Source organism: Cinclus cinclus, chromosome 6, assembly GCF_963662255.1.
Source record: "Cinclus cinclus chromosome 6, bCinCin1.1, whole genome shotgun sequence".
In the NCBI taxonomy this organism is placed as follows: domain Eukaryota; kingdom Metazoa; phylum Chordata; class Aves; order Passeriformes; family Cinclidae; genus Cinclus; species Cinclus cinclus.
In genome coordinates, this window is record NC_085051.1 from 10,850,344 (window position 1) to 10,863,181 (window position 12,838).

The window sequence follows — 12,838 nt, forward strand, 5'->3', positions numbered from 1 at the left end:
TGGCTTCTCATTAATAAACACCCACCAGGAAAATATGATCAGACTGAAGTACAGGAACAAATGTAGAGAGGAGGTTTTAGGCTTTAGGTCGGAGGTGAAAAAGATGCAATCTAATTCAGAGGGGAGGATGAAAAGGGGGGTGTAGAAGGAGCCAGTAGAGAAAATGTAATGTTAGAGTCTCATGTTGATAATGGTATATCTTTCCAACAAATCATAAAACTATATTTTAGGCAGCTCTGGAGGTATGGCAGAAATGCAGTGTGCTTTAAGGGCTACCTGGCAAAAACTCCCACTGCAATGCATCCTGTTAAACATTGGCAAAGAATGAAGCACCAACAGCTACTTCTATGTGAAGCTGCAAATATATAAAATAAATGATTCTATTAATCCCAGCTTTGCAAAGGTTTCAAGGCAGATGAACATTTAGCTATGTGCATATGGTGATACTGACTATGCATAATCAATTCCTGTTGTTTTCTGAAACTGCAAACGTGTGCTCAATAGACATGTGTTGAGGCCTTTTAAAAAATTAGAAATTAGTACTCTTTGCACACTGCCAAAGAGACAAGCAAAAATTATGGTTGCAGTCCCAAATTCAATTCCTTTTCTGTAGAATCCCTTTTCTTTAAAATTTTAGAAAATGTTCTTATATATGTAGTGTATACATAAAAATTTTTGCCTTTTTTTTTTTTTTAACAGTTGAAACATGCTGGCTGAATAGCAACATTTTGAAGCAGTCGCTTTGACCCAGATGATCACCTTTTGTCATATCTCAAATATCTGAAAATGCAAAGGTGCTGTGTTACAATGGAAAGTGAAAGACAATTTCATAAACAGACATTCCTACTGATACTATTTTTTTTTCCTTTTTTAAATGCACCGCCTTGACACTGTCTAAGGAAAAGTACAAAAAACACAAACCATCCAATGAACCCTGCCACGGTCTGACAGCAGCAGTAATCCAGTCAACAGAAGTGTGTATTAAAGCTTTTCTCTAAAATTCCACTGGTAAAGGTAGAATAAGTTTTCTATCCATATTTTGGGAAACTTTAGAATAAATGGCAGCATAAAATTGCAGCATTGAAAGCAACTGTTAACCAAAATCAGTCCCTGACCAGGATTTATACTTACCTTTACTTTTTGCTGTAGGAATGGAAGTCACCATTTCAGGGTACCTAATAAAATCTTCACACATTGCTTCCTGAGAAGTTTATTGTTACTGTGTGGTAAATGTAAACTTCAGCCTGCAAATAATTCTTAAGATCTAGGACTGTTAATTGAATCTGCAAACATTCTGGATTAGTGTGGGTAGAAGATATGCTGGTATCAAGTTTCACATGAGATTAGCATTTTTGTATTATTAATTCACAAGAGATTGTCATCTTAAATCCTTAAAAAAATATCTGTATTGCATCTTTTTTCCTGCAAATCTTAAGTATCTTCTTGCAATATATTAATTTCTCTTGCACTAGACTGGAATATGGCAGGAAGGCCAAATTCAGTATGAATTCTGAATTCAGGAAGAAGTATAGCATTTACTGGTTTGGCCTAGATTGGTGTGCAGTACCAGTCTCCTTCACTTGTACTTCAGATTACCAGAGTATGCTATTATGTCTCTACAGCTATGTGGAAGGAGAAGCTTGTATTCCCTTGGAATTCTCCTAATTTTTAATTTCTGTCTAATTTCCCACAACCAAGGTCAGTTTAGTCATAGTAATTATTAACCTCTTCAGCTTTCCTAAAAGATCCCCAGAAAAGTGATTTTAAAACTTCATCCTTCCTCTTTTTCTGGTATTTTAGTTCACATTTTAACCCCTTACCCCCACCAGCCCCAAAATCAAAACAGTAAATTAGCTCTGATGGGAGAAGCTCTTTATTGATGATTATTTACCCAATGGCTATGACTGTGTCAACCCTTCAGGAAAATTTTCTTTGATTTATAAACATTCCTTTTTTTCTTCTTCTCCCCCACCCCCCCAAAATATAAAAAGCTATAAGTGTTTTGTTGTTGTTGGTTTTGTCTGTTTGTTTAAATTGTGTCATCTTCCCAAAAGGCTTTTCCTGAACACAGGACAATCATGTATTGCTGTAGGCATGCTGAAGTTTCAATTGCTATTAACAGAAATTAAAGCTCAAACTCAGAAAATAGTTAATTAGACTAACTGAAATGCATCCATGACCTTGGAAGACTCTATGTGTACTGAAAAATATTTGATATATTTAGCTCCTTGGCAGGCTAGATTTTAAGGGCATGGAAACAGAGGAACTTCCTTGCCCACAAAGGTTTAGATTTCTGATACTGTTTTGCTTTCCCATAAGTTATTATAAACATCCTAATTTGGTGCTTTATTGGAACTCCATTATTAAAACCACTTTCTTAAAGGGAGAAGGAAAAAAAAAGGCATGAATATGGGAAAATAAAATATAATGATTGCTATAAATGCTTTGAGCAACATTTGTCCAGAAGGAGTTGGGCACTGAAAATGTGTTTGACAGTTTGGATCATTTTATTGATCATCTGGCAATGAAAGCTGGAAAACAGATTGATGTTTTGTTTCTTAGCCCCTGCCTGTTTCTCATATAGAGATTATTTGCGGGCTATTTTGGGACTGAGAAAAATGTTAGCTTTTTATAAATAAAAAGACTCATTGTGGCTTGATGAGGAGGGGTTTTGCAGGCGTTTTGAGTCCTTGTCCCTAAGGTCTCCAATCTTTCCATGTAACATGGGCTGGTGTACAGGATCATCTGTACCTCAATCATGACATCAAAGCAAACTTGATTTCCATTTTTATCCATAGAGATAATTTCTTTAAGATGACTGGGCTCTAGTAAACATCTCCTTACCTCCTTCTGCAGTCTCTGTAATTGCATATTCTTTTAATTTAGCATTTCTGGTTCATGTGATGAACTTCTCTTTTGCTGAAGAAAATTGGAAGCAAATTCCCCGCCTTTCAGGAGACTTACCTAGATAAGCTGCTGCATAAACATTATTAAAAGTTAATAAAGTTTGTTACATTTTACATAAATGATCTAGCATAGCTGACTGGCAAAGTGCTATTGATTAAGACCACCCTTTTGAACCAGCACATATTTTAGTTCAGTTTTTCTGGGTTGCATTTGGGATTTAATATTCAGCAGAATAAGTCCCAGATGGGAAAATTTTATTGCGTGTTTTTGCCTTGGATTTTTTTATCTTGTTTCATATATTAACTTAGCAAAATTGTTCTTATTTTGTTTTTTTTCCATCCTGTCTGGATGAAGCTGGCAGATAAGAATTGCATACATAAGTAAGATTTGCATAATGGGTGCCATCAGATGAGAGAAGGTGACTTCAGTTTTGTGTGTGCTATGATGGTAGCGACACACAAGCCAGAAAAGCCACTGAAAACCCAAACCTTATGCAGAACTAAATATTCAAATTTGGAAAAATGTTCTGTGCAAGAAAACAAGGGGACACAGCAAAAATTTGGCATAAACTTTAACTCAGGTAACTAGTTTTTCCATACAGTTGAGAAATCGGGTGATGAGAATGATTAAATAAAGAAAAGTGTCAATGCACATTGTTATTTGTAAGGTGGACCTGAGATGGACAGAGATGCATTCTAAATGTGGTGCAAGTGAAGTTGTAACTGATAAAAACACCTTTGAGATTCTTTTAAAATGGAGAGTGAAAACTTGTGTCCTAGAACTCCAGTTTTAAGTGCACGTCATCCCTTCTGCTGCAAATTTTTAGCCTGTCTGATGAATAATCTTTATACTTTAGTCGCTGGATAAAAATTAGAGCATGTAATTGTGACTTGCCATTATGGATGGCTGTTACATATGCACAGGAAGGATAATAAACACCATTTTAATGCAAAGTATCTTTAAGCCCTGAAGCATAAAATCTTCAAAAATAAAAATAATAATAATAATGTAAATCTTTAAAAATATGAGAATGTTCAAATGAAGATACTTACAACTATTTCTACAAAAATATTCTATTTGAGTTAAAGTTCTTATCTCCCAGACTGCCCACTTAAAGCCAAAACTAAAAAAAAAAAGAAAAACCAACCCAAAGATTGTGGCAAGATCACTTTTCTGCTGTTGCTAGACAAAGCTTGTGCTTGAAAATGGTTGTGCTCCAAAAATGAAGTCCCTGTATGGATCTTACCTCTACTTGGGCCTGCATCAGTATGGCAAGGATTTTAGTGCTCGTGTTTAGTGCTGGTTTGCATCTCTTCAAAGGGACAAGGAAAAATCCTAGAACTTCAGGAGCCCAACCCAGGAAACATAATATTGCTATGTTAAATTTGCTACTCCTGCAGTGCTGCTTTCATAGGTCACAGAGCTGAGAAAATCAGGGAAATGGGAAGTTAACTCGTGGAATGGGGGCACACATATCCCATAACTACCAAGCCATATGTAACTGCAGACAACTGCATCTAGCTACTCTGAAATACTTCAAAAGACTTATAGAAGAAAGAATTTCATGCTCTCCCAGGGGTATACAATACTGGAATACTGGCAATATAAATATGTTTTGTTATGGGGGAGTGGCCAAGCCATCTGTATTAGAATGTTTGTACAAAAACAGATATAACCAGATCTTAAAAAAAGAAAAAGCAAGCAAATGACTTTTAAATATGGTACATGTTACTTTACCTTCTTTATAGAATTTTAACAATCTAGTTGAAATATTTAAATTTTAACTGCCAATATTTCCTCATTCAGTAATTTAGATTTTAGCTAGCAGCTTTCACCTCTGTTTGGCCTGAAGTCATTCACATTAAACAAATCTCTGGGCAAAGGATCTGCCAACGCTATAGAATAGAATATACAAACCAATTTCAGGAGCAGAAAATTGATGGAAGCTTTGTTTTTCTCCTCTTGTGAATACCTTCAGGATCCTGCTGTGTCCCCTAAATCCTACCTGGACAGCAGGGGTCATGTTTTTGTGGTGTAAGTGGAGGGGCCAAACAAAACAAAACTGAAACTCTGCCACTACAGGTTTTCCCCATAACAGGGGCAGTAGCTTAAATCTGCTTTACAAGCACTGGTTTCACTTACTCTCTGGGAACCTGAAAATATGCTGAGGCCTCAATTACTTTAACAAATTTGGGTTAAATTTGGCCAACAGTGGTTGTAGGATGCTAGACCAATGAACAAGCAACTTCAGTGAGAAGTTTTATTTCCCAGAGGACAATAATGCTGAAAGACAGTAAACAACTTGTTCTTGCCCAAGCTGGGTTCAGAGCAGTTGTTGCTCTGAAAGGGATGAAAGCAGATTTAAGAGAAACATAGCTTTTATTGTAGACATATGAAGCATTTGACACTTGTGGCCTAGAAATTCTGAAATAATAAAACTGAAAAATGATGAGTTACAGATGCTAGTAAAAATTCTGTCGCTGCAGATAGCTAGATGGAAGACTGAAACTGTGCTGAGTCACAAGAGGCTATTTCAGAACAGCAGTTTGTGGGTAATGAAGTAGTAATTCAGAAAGATGAAAGGAGGTGTGTTAAAATGCCTTGTCAGAGTCAGTGCTGGTGTCAAGGACTGTAAGTGGACAAAGGACATAAATATATGAAAAGATATTGGAAAAACCTAGTTACTCCCTTTATGTGGGGAGCAAGCTGAAGCATCAGTGTTAGAGAAGTTTTTCAGAGCCTTCTTCCTCTATGTTGATCTTTGGAACTAAGAATGTCTTAAGTGTAGAATAATAGACTTTCTAATGCCAGCTGAAACATGATGTGACACAAAGCAGGTGTTCAGCTTCTTATTTTCTGTGCTAGGTTGCCATCAACTGATCTTTGCCCACTTCTCCTACAAGCCATGCACCAGTCCCCTATGGTGCTTTCCCAGTGAAATCATCAAATCCTGACTTCTTTCCTTTGTCTGATTTGTTTCTGCCTTACTGTTCGTATCCACTTAGCCACTGTCAAAAGACAGTTAATTTAGTATCTTTTGCTTCTTTCTCTTGAGATAGCTCTAATATATCCCCTCAAAACTTACTATGCAATAATTTTACATGCAATCTGCTTCCTCCCCCATTACCCACCTTCTTTTCTCTGGTCTTTACTTCAGTTGTGAAAGGATTTTTGGACAGGGTTTGGCTTTCTTAGGTTTTATAACTCCCCAGCACCTGGCATTAGAGGACTCCTAGTTAGGATCTGTGGATGTAATGGAAATACTCGTAAGTAAATACTCTGAAGTAGCTAAAGGGCTGAAGTAAAATCTGTTAGTTTTAGAGCTGAGAGCTCTGAATCACATGCACGTGATTGCTCTGTAGGTACCTGAATGTACTCTGGTAAAGGTTTCAGGTTTCTTTTCCTTCTTCAAGCCTCGTTTGTAGCTACATTCTCTCATGGGAAACAAGCAAATTCTGTGGACTTCATTGGGAATTATTCCTACTCTGCAAGTGGAGAGCAGAGCCCATGACTGGACTGAAGCCAGTGTACTTTTAAAGTTCACATGCCTTCTATTTGCTCTCTAATTTAGACTCCTGACCAAACAAAGCGAGGGAGAGAGCAATGAAAAATAATAGCATCTGTGTCAGTAAAAAATTCTAAGGGTTAACATAACATGATGTAAACTGTTTCATCTGTTCTTCCTACTTGCCCATTTTAATCAGAAGTAAGTAGAGCTTATATGCACTGAACTTGAAGAATGCTAATGGGATGTCTGCATCATGTTGTACCCAGACTACGTATGCCAGAATAGGAGAGCCTTTAATTCTGTAATTCTCTGAGGCAAGAAAAGCTTTCTGAAGAGTTACTTTAAATTTAAACTCTCATTCTAATGTTAGGCAGCCTGTTGGATCTCCGAGTTAAAAATTGCTTCAGCTTTACTTACTAGAGCCAGATGTAACATTGACCTTAAATGGTAAAAGCTCCCAAGAGTGAAAGAGAGGCTGGCCCGAGGGGAAAGAGAAGAATAACTGAAGTTTTAGGTAAGTAATCTCTATAACCAGGAATAAGCTCTCTTTCAGCTGTGAAACAGAACGGAACCATTTTTCCTCCTTAAAGGTACAGTACCTTGTTCTTGTGATACCGAGGAGCTGGTTCTTTACTTCTTCCACCCTCTTCAAATTCTATCTCTCTGTCAGATTTTAGCTGCTTCTTCTTCCACCCTCTTCAAATTCTATCTCTCTGTCAGATTTTAGCTGCTTGAAAACTGGGTGTAGTCAATGCAACCTGGTTCTGCTTACAAGCTGTTGGGGACTATATCAGAATGAACAAGAAAAAGCTGTGTTAGTTATACTGAGACTTGATTAATAAAGGTATCTAGTCAGTAATTCAAGGCAATCTGCTTCGCAGATATTGTCATCTGTATTGTGCTAACCAAGAGAGAGTCTTAGGAGCAATCCATGTTACAGAGAAGCAGATAAGTCACAGGTTGCTTTTTTCCTGTTTGTTTTTTTTTCTCCTTTTTTTTTTTTAATATTGTATGACTTTTCTTCCCTTATGCTTTGAACACTGCTGGAGTGGTTCATATTGGTGGATTACCTACTTGTCTGGAACTTATCTTTTAAGAAGGCATTTCCAGAGCCATTTTTTTATAAAGTCTGTGTTTGAATTTAGTCCTGTTATGTAAATTATTGTAATGTAAATTATTACCACAAAGTTGTGTTTAATTGGAATGCTGTACAGAGAAAAACAAGTATCTTCAAGTGTCAAAACATGTTTCCTTTAGTACGGAAAAATCTCATTATTTGCTTTTCCTGATATTTTGGTTTTCAGTTTTATCTGTGCCATTTGGTAGGTACCCTGCACTAAAGTGTATTTAATTTCCTTGACAAATTAAAAGACATTTTTGTCTTACTAGTGTGTATGTTAAGGTCTTCTTTTGCTCTAGACAGCAGAATGTAAACAACGTGAAAGAATGAGGTCTGTGCAAGGAAGTGATAGCTGAAATTAAAGATTTAGATTTCTGTTACTAAATCACATTACAAACAACTTGTGTTAGTGAGTTGTTTTTTTCAAATCTGCATAGCATGGCTTCACCTGGTAAAACATTCTCTGCAATCAGTAGTGATTTTCTGTCTCTGCAGAGTGATTAAGGCATAGTCTTTAGTTTCTGCCATACAGAGATTGGGAGAATTTAGAGTTCTGAGTATAGACAGTGTTCTTGTGAGTGCTGAAAGTTGCTACATTTATGTTTCATATGGTAGGTGTTGTGTACACTTTAGTGAAAGTTTTCTTCAGCTTCAAGAGACTGTGATAAATGAAGCTTACTTGTTAAAGCATTTCAGATCTTGTTGCAAAACTTGTAATGAATTTCCTTTTATTTTTCTCTGGACTATTATTAGTGAACAGCTTAGTATATTTAGGTTAAAATTCTAGCTCACCTTCATGTTTTAAATCAACAATAATATCCCAAATCAACAATTATACCACACTTGGAGCCTAATAATCTAATGATATAACTCACAGAAATCTAAGTTTATTAGAGCAGTGGAAATTAAGGATCAGTCCAGTACATGAAATGCTGAATATTGAGGGTTCTCACTTATAAATATTCTTGTATTTCTGGCCTCCAAAGCCCCTTGTTTTGATCTGTTGGTCTTGCCTCACACTTGTGATGTTTTATGCAACCCTTCAACTTGTGCAAGGATGTATAAGTTTAGATGGTATTCTAGAAGGTGTTTAAGTTTCCATAACTTATTTTTAACAATGTGTAAAGGTTGGGATAAGTAACCTGTGTCTAACTCCTCCAACTCTGAACCAACTATATATTTTTACTACATGATATAGCACTTCAGCAACTATTGTTCTGATTTCACACAATTCTTTTTTATTTTGTGACTTAGAATATATAAAAAAGTACCTATGTGTAAATTTATCTTCAGTAAAGATGTCATGACAAAAGTGTATTTAATACAGTACAAGTTGCTCATTTGTGCATAGTGGTAAATATTGTGTTAACATCAGCGCTGATAAGAAGCCAGGATTTTCATTGTATTTAACTTTTAAAAATCCATCTACTTCACATTTTTCTGGATTAAGTTCTAAATTGTCTGTGGGCATGAAACATGTATACCTCCCTACCTCCTATCTTTTTATGTGTCTGAGTCAGTTTTAATAACTATAGTCCTATTTATCTGGGACCAAAACATTAGAAATTAGGAATTACCTAGCTTCCACATTCATAACTCCAATGTTTAACCCCAGCCACTTCCATCCTCCTTTCAGTCAGTCTGCTTCCTGACAGCTTTTAAGGATAGTTTGGTGTCAAATAACTTTTCTAAGCTTATTTAGGACAGAGTGAGCAAGTGAAGTATAGGGAGTTGGACCTGGGAGAGACAGATGTGAAAGCTTCTCCTTTCACAGGATGTCTGTGCATGTTCCTCACATGGAGTTCTCCTTCCTCATCTATTTGCTGTTTTTAGAGAAGTGTGTAAGACCAGGAAAAAGAAGGATTAAATGGTTTGTGAGTGGAAGGGGAAAGAAAATCCTTGCTGTTTCAAGGTTTGTGGGCTATTTAAAGATCTGGGGGATTTGTGAGCAGAGATACATCTTTTTGCTGTCCTAACTTGCCGCCTTCCTGTAAACTAAGCTGGAGAATTTCTTTGTGATGTGCTCTCTGTCTGTGCTTCCTTTGAAAAGTGGGTCAAAGAGATGTTTTGGATCTCAGTCTCACTGACAGAAAGGAAATCTGAGTGGGTGATGGATCTCTGTAAGCTTCTAAGCTAGTGACTCAAGACATGAATTACTGCTTATGTACATGTGTAGAGCTGTTGTGGAGAGCTAAGTCTGTTAGGGTAGTGCTTTGAAATAATAACTTACTTTCCCTCCCTGGAAAGTAGGTCCTAAGTATTCTGAAAAGGAGAGAGGATTTTGTTGTTTAGAGCAAGTGGACTTGTAACCTCAGGTGTTGACAGAGAACTTCAGCTCTAATAGCATCCCTGGATTTAATCCTCTGATCTAAGTAATTAGATGTAATGGGTTTTTTGCTTTATGTTTCTGTTCCTTTAGGTTAATTTCAGTGTGTCTATTATTAATTTTACAATCTCAAAAAAAAAAGAGAATTAAATTTTACTTAAGAATTGCCAAATGTTTTAAATATCTAAACGATTGAAACAACAAAACCAAGAACAAAGACCATACACTCACTTCCGTTTCATAACTGGAATCAAGAACACCTTACAATGTGCTAGAACTTTCACCCATCCTTAAAATGTGAAAATCACAAAATCTTTAGGTGTCACAAGTAATCAGGAACCTGTAGCATGGTAAACATCTGTAGAGATCTGTGGGTTTGGATGAGCAAGACCTGTAGAATATGGTCTTGCCTTATGCTAACAGGGGTTGCTGGGACAGGGGAGGATGGGAGGAGCAGGGAGGGAAGCATGCAAACCTCCCAGCTAACATATGTCAGGTAAGTATGTAAAGCTGGAAGTCTTTTCCCCAACTAAAGCATATTCTGTTGTGTTTTGTCGTGGTGCACATGCATACTTTAGAGTCACTGCTGTCCCCTAATTTATGTGTAAATATTCCTGGTGATTGACCAAAGAGAGCTGCAATCTCATGGCTATAAAATACGGCCCACTGGATTAGTTACTGCAAACTAATTTCTGCAAAGAGCAAAGGGGTTGAAAAATTGATATAACAAACAGTGGTGGTGGGGAAAGCTTTTTATGTAGGAGCTGCACATGGTTTTCCTACCCACTGTAATATTTTGCATCCTAAAAATGAACGTGTGATAGAAATTCTGGGCTGCTGAGGCAAGTACAATAGCTGCTTTGGGGTAGAAACTTGCCTTCTGAGTAAAATTATTGCTGTTTATATAATTCTGCAGAATGTTTTGTAAGGCTGAAATTATACATGGGGAATTTGGCTCCAAGCCTTTGCTTTTGAAACTGTCAGCAAAGTTTCCATTGACTTCAGTGTTGCCAGAGGAGGCACTTAGTGAGCACCACAAAGGTAAAGACTCAGTTAGGACAATCTGAGTAGGTGAAGCAGGTCTATTTTCACCCATCTTATTTTGGACTTAATTTGTGCTAACAAATTACAAAATCTGTAAAATGATAGCTTTTTCTGAAATTTTGGGTAAGAAAAATCCTCTATTTTGTTTTTGAATGTTCTCCCAGTTTCTCCAGTCTCTTTTAGAAGGTAGTAGAATATAGTAAGTTCTCATATATCAATTAATGTTTCCTGTTAGAACTTCCAAACTTGTGCTGAACTGTGCTGTAACTGCTGAACAGAAAAATTAAAAATAAAGTGTCCAGCCATAAGCTGAAGGAGAGCTTTTGGAGAAGAAGGGAAATAATTTGATGATGTATGAAAATTGCCTCCCAATTTCAGCTGCTGAATTTCCCATGTTTTTTTATTTTAAATAGTGAATGAAAGGTGCTGACCTCTGGGCTCATGAAAATAGAATTACATGATTGGGATCTAGTTGCAGGGGAGGGTGGAGTTTGTCCCAGGAGGAGGTACTAAGTCAATCTGATGTTCTGCACATCACCTCAGACTGGAAAAGTCTTGGAAACAAACCTACATATTGTGCCTTGTTCCCTTATGCCAGTGTAGTGGTGCCCATCTGGACTTCCCTGTGGGCTGTTGCAGTTAAGAACTTGTTCCTATTCTTTGATAGATAAAATGATCAGCATTGCTCTAAAAGCTGGTTTTGGTAAGTGCAATAGTTAGGGGAGCAGACTGTTGAAACTCAAGCAGATTTATCAGAATTCCCAAGTATCTTAGGAACCTGAAGCAAGATTAAGAAGGCGTGAAAGCTGCTCAATGCATTACTTAAAAATGTAAGGGACAGGGAGAAAGAATTTGTGGGATATATTCTAAAATCTCAGCACGTAAAACTCAGTTTTTATCTTCATGTTGAGCTTTTGGGATCTATTTGAAATTTTTTCGGCATAAAACACAGGAACATTAAAATGTCCCTTCCAAAACTCATCTATTATGTAATGGAATAATGGAATAGAGTCACTGGAGTATTAACAACCTTGTACCCTTATAAGAAACTCTTGATATTTCCTGTTGGATTAATTTTGTGCAAGGCTTTGACACTTTCTGTTTAACAGATTTTAAAAGTTCTTCTTAGTAAAATGGTAGGCATCAACCGTCTCAGTCTCTACAAAACTGACGTGTAATTGTAATGGAAGGAAATCTGTCCTGTTGCCATTTGGTATTTCCCTGTCTAGTAATGTGCTCAGAAATTACATTAAATACCAAGTGATGATTTTTACTGATCACTTCAGAAATGATGCTAAAATTAAGGACCCAGAGGAAAAATACTGCACACCAGAAAGGTAGCCTGGGCTACATCAGGAAGAGTGTGGCCAGCAGATCAAGAGAGGTGATCTTGCCTCTACTCAGCCACACCTGGAGTGCTGTGTCCAGTTCTGGGCTCCTCAGGACAAGAGAGACAAGGAGCTACTGGAGAGGGTCTAGTGGAGGCCACAAAGAGGATGAAGAGTCTGAAACATCTCTAATGAGGAGAGCCTGTAGGAGCTGGGCCTGGTCAGTTGAGAGAGGGCTGAGAGGGGATCTCATTAATGCTTATAATTATCTCAAAGGTGGGCAGAGAGGATTGTACCAAACCCTTTTCAGTGATGCCCAGGGACAGGATGAGGAGCAATGGCCATAAACTGAAACACAGGAAGTTCCATCTCAGCATGAGAAACAACTTCTTTGCATTGAGGGTGTCAGAGCACTAGGACAGGCTGTCCAAAGAGTTGGTGGAGTCTCTCCGGGTGCATCCAAAACCCACATGAATGCATTCCTGTGTCACTGCTCCAGGTGACTCTGCTTTGTCAGGGAGGTTGGACTGGATCATCTCCAGAGGTCCCTCACAGCCCTAATCATTCTGTGATTCTTATTATGAAAACGATGAGTTGTATTTCCT

The 12,838-nt window shown here is 37.4% G+C and overlaps 1 long non-coding RNA gene across 1 annotated transcript in view; it reads left to right on the forward strand.

The window, feature by feature from the left end:
• Positions 1–707: 707 nt before the first annotated feature.
• Positions 708–12,838, forward strand: part of LOC134045400 (uncharacterized) — a 35,349-nt gene continuing 23,218 nt past the window's right edge. Inside the window, exon 1 of the long non-coding RNA XR_009933299.1 lies at positions 708–974. This is a non-coding gene — a long non-coding RNA (uncharacterized LOC134045400). The remainder of the gene's footprint in view (positions 975–12,838) is intronic.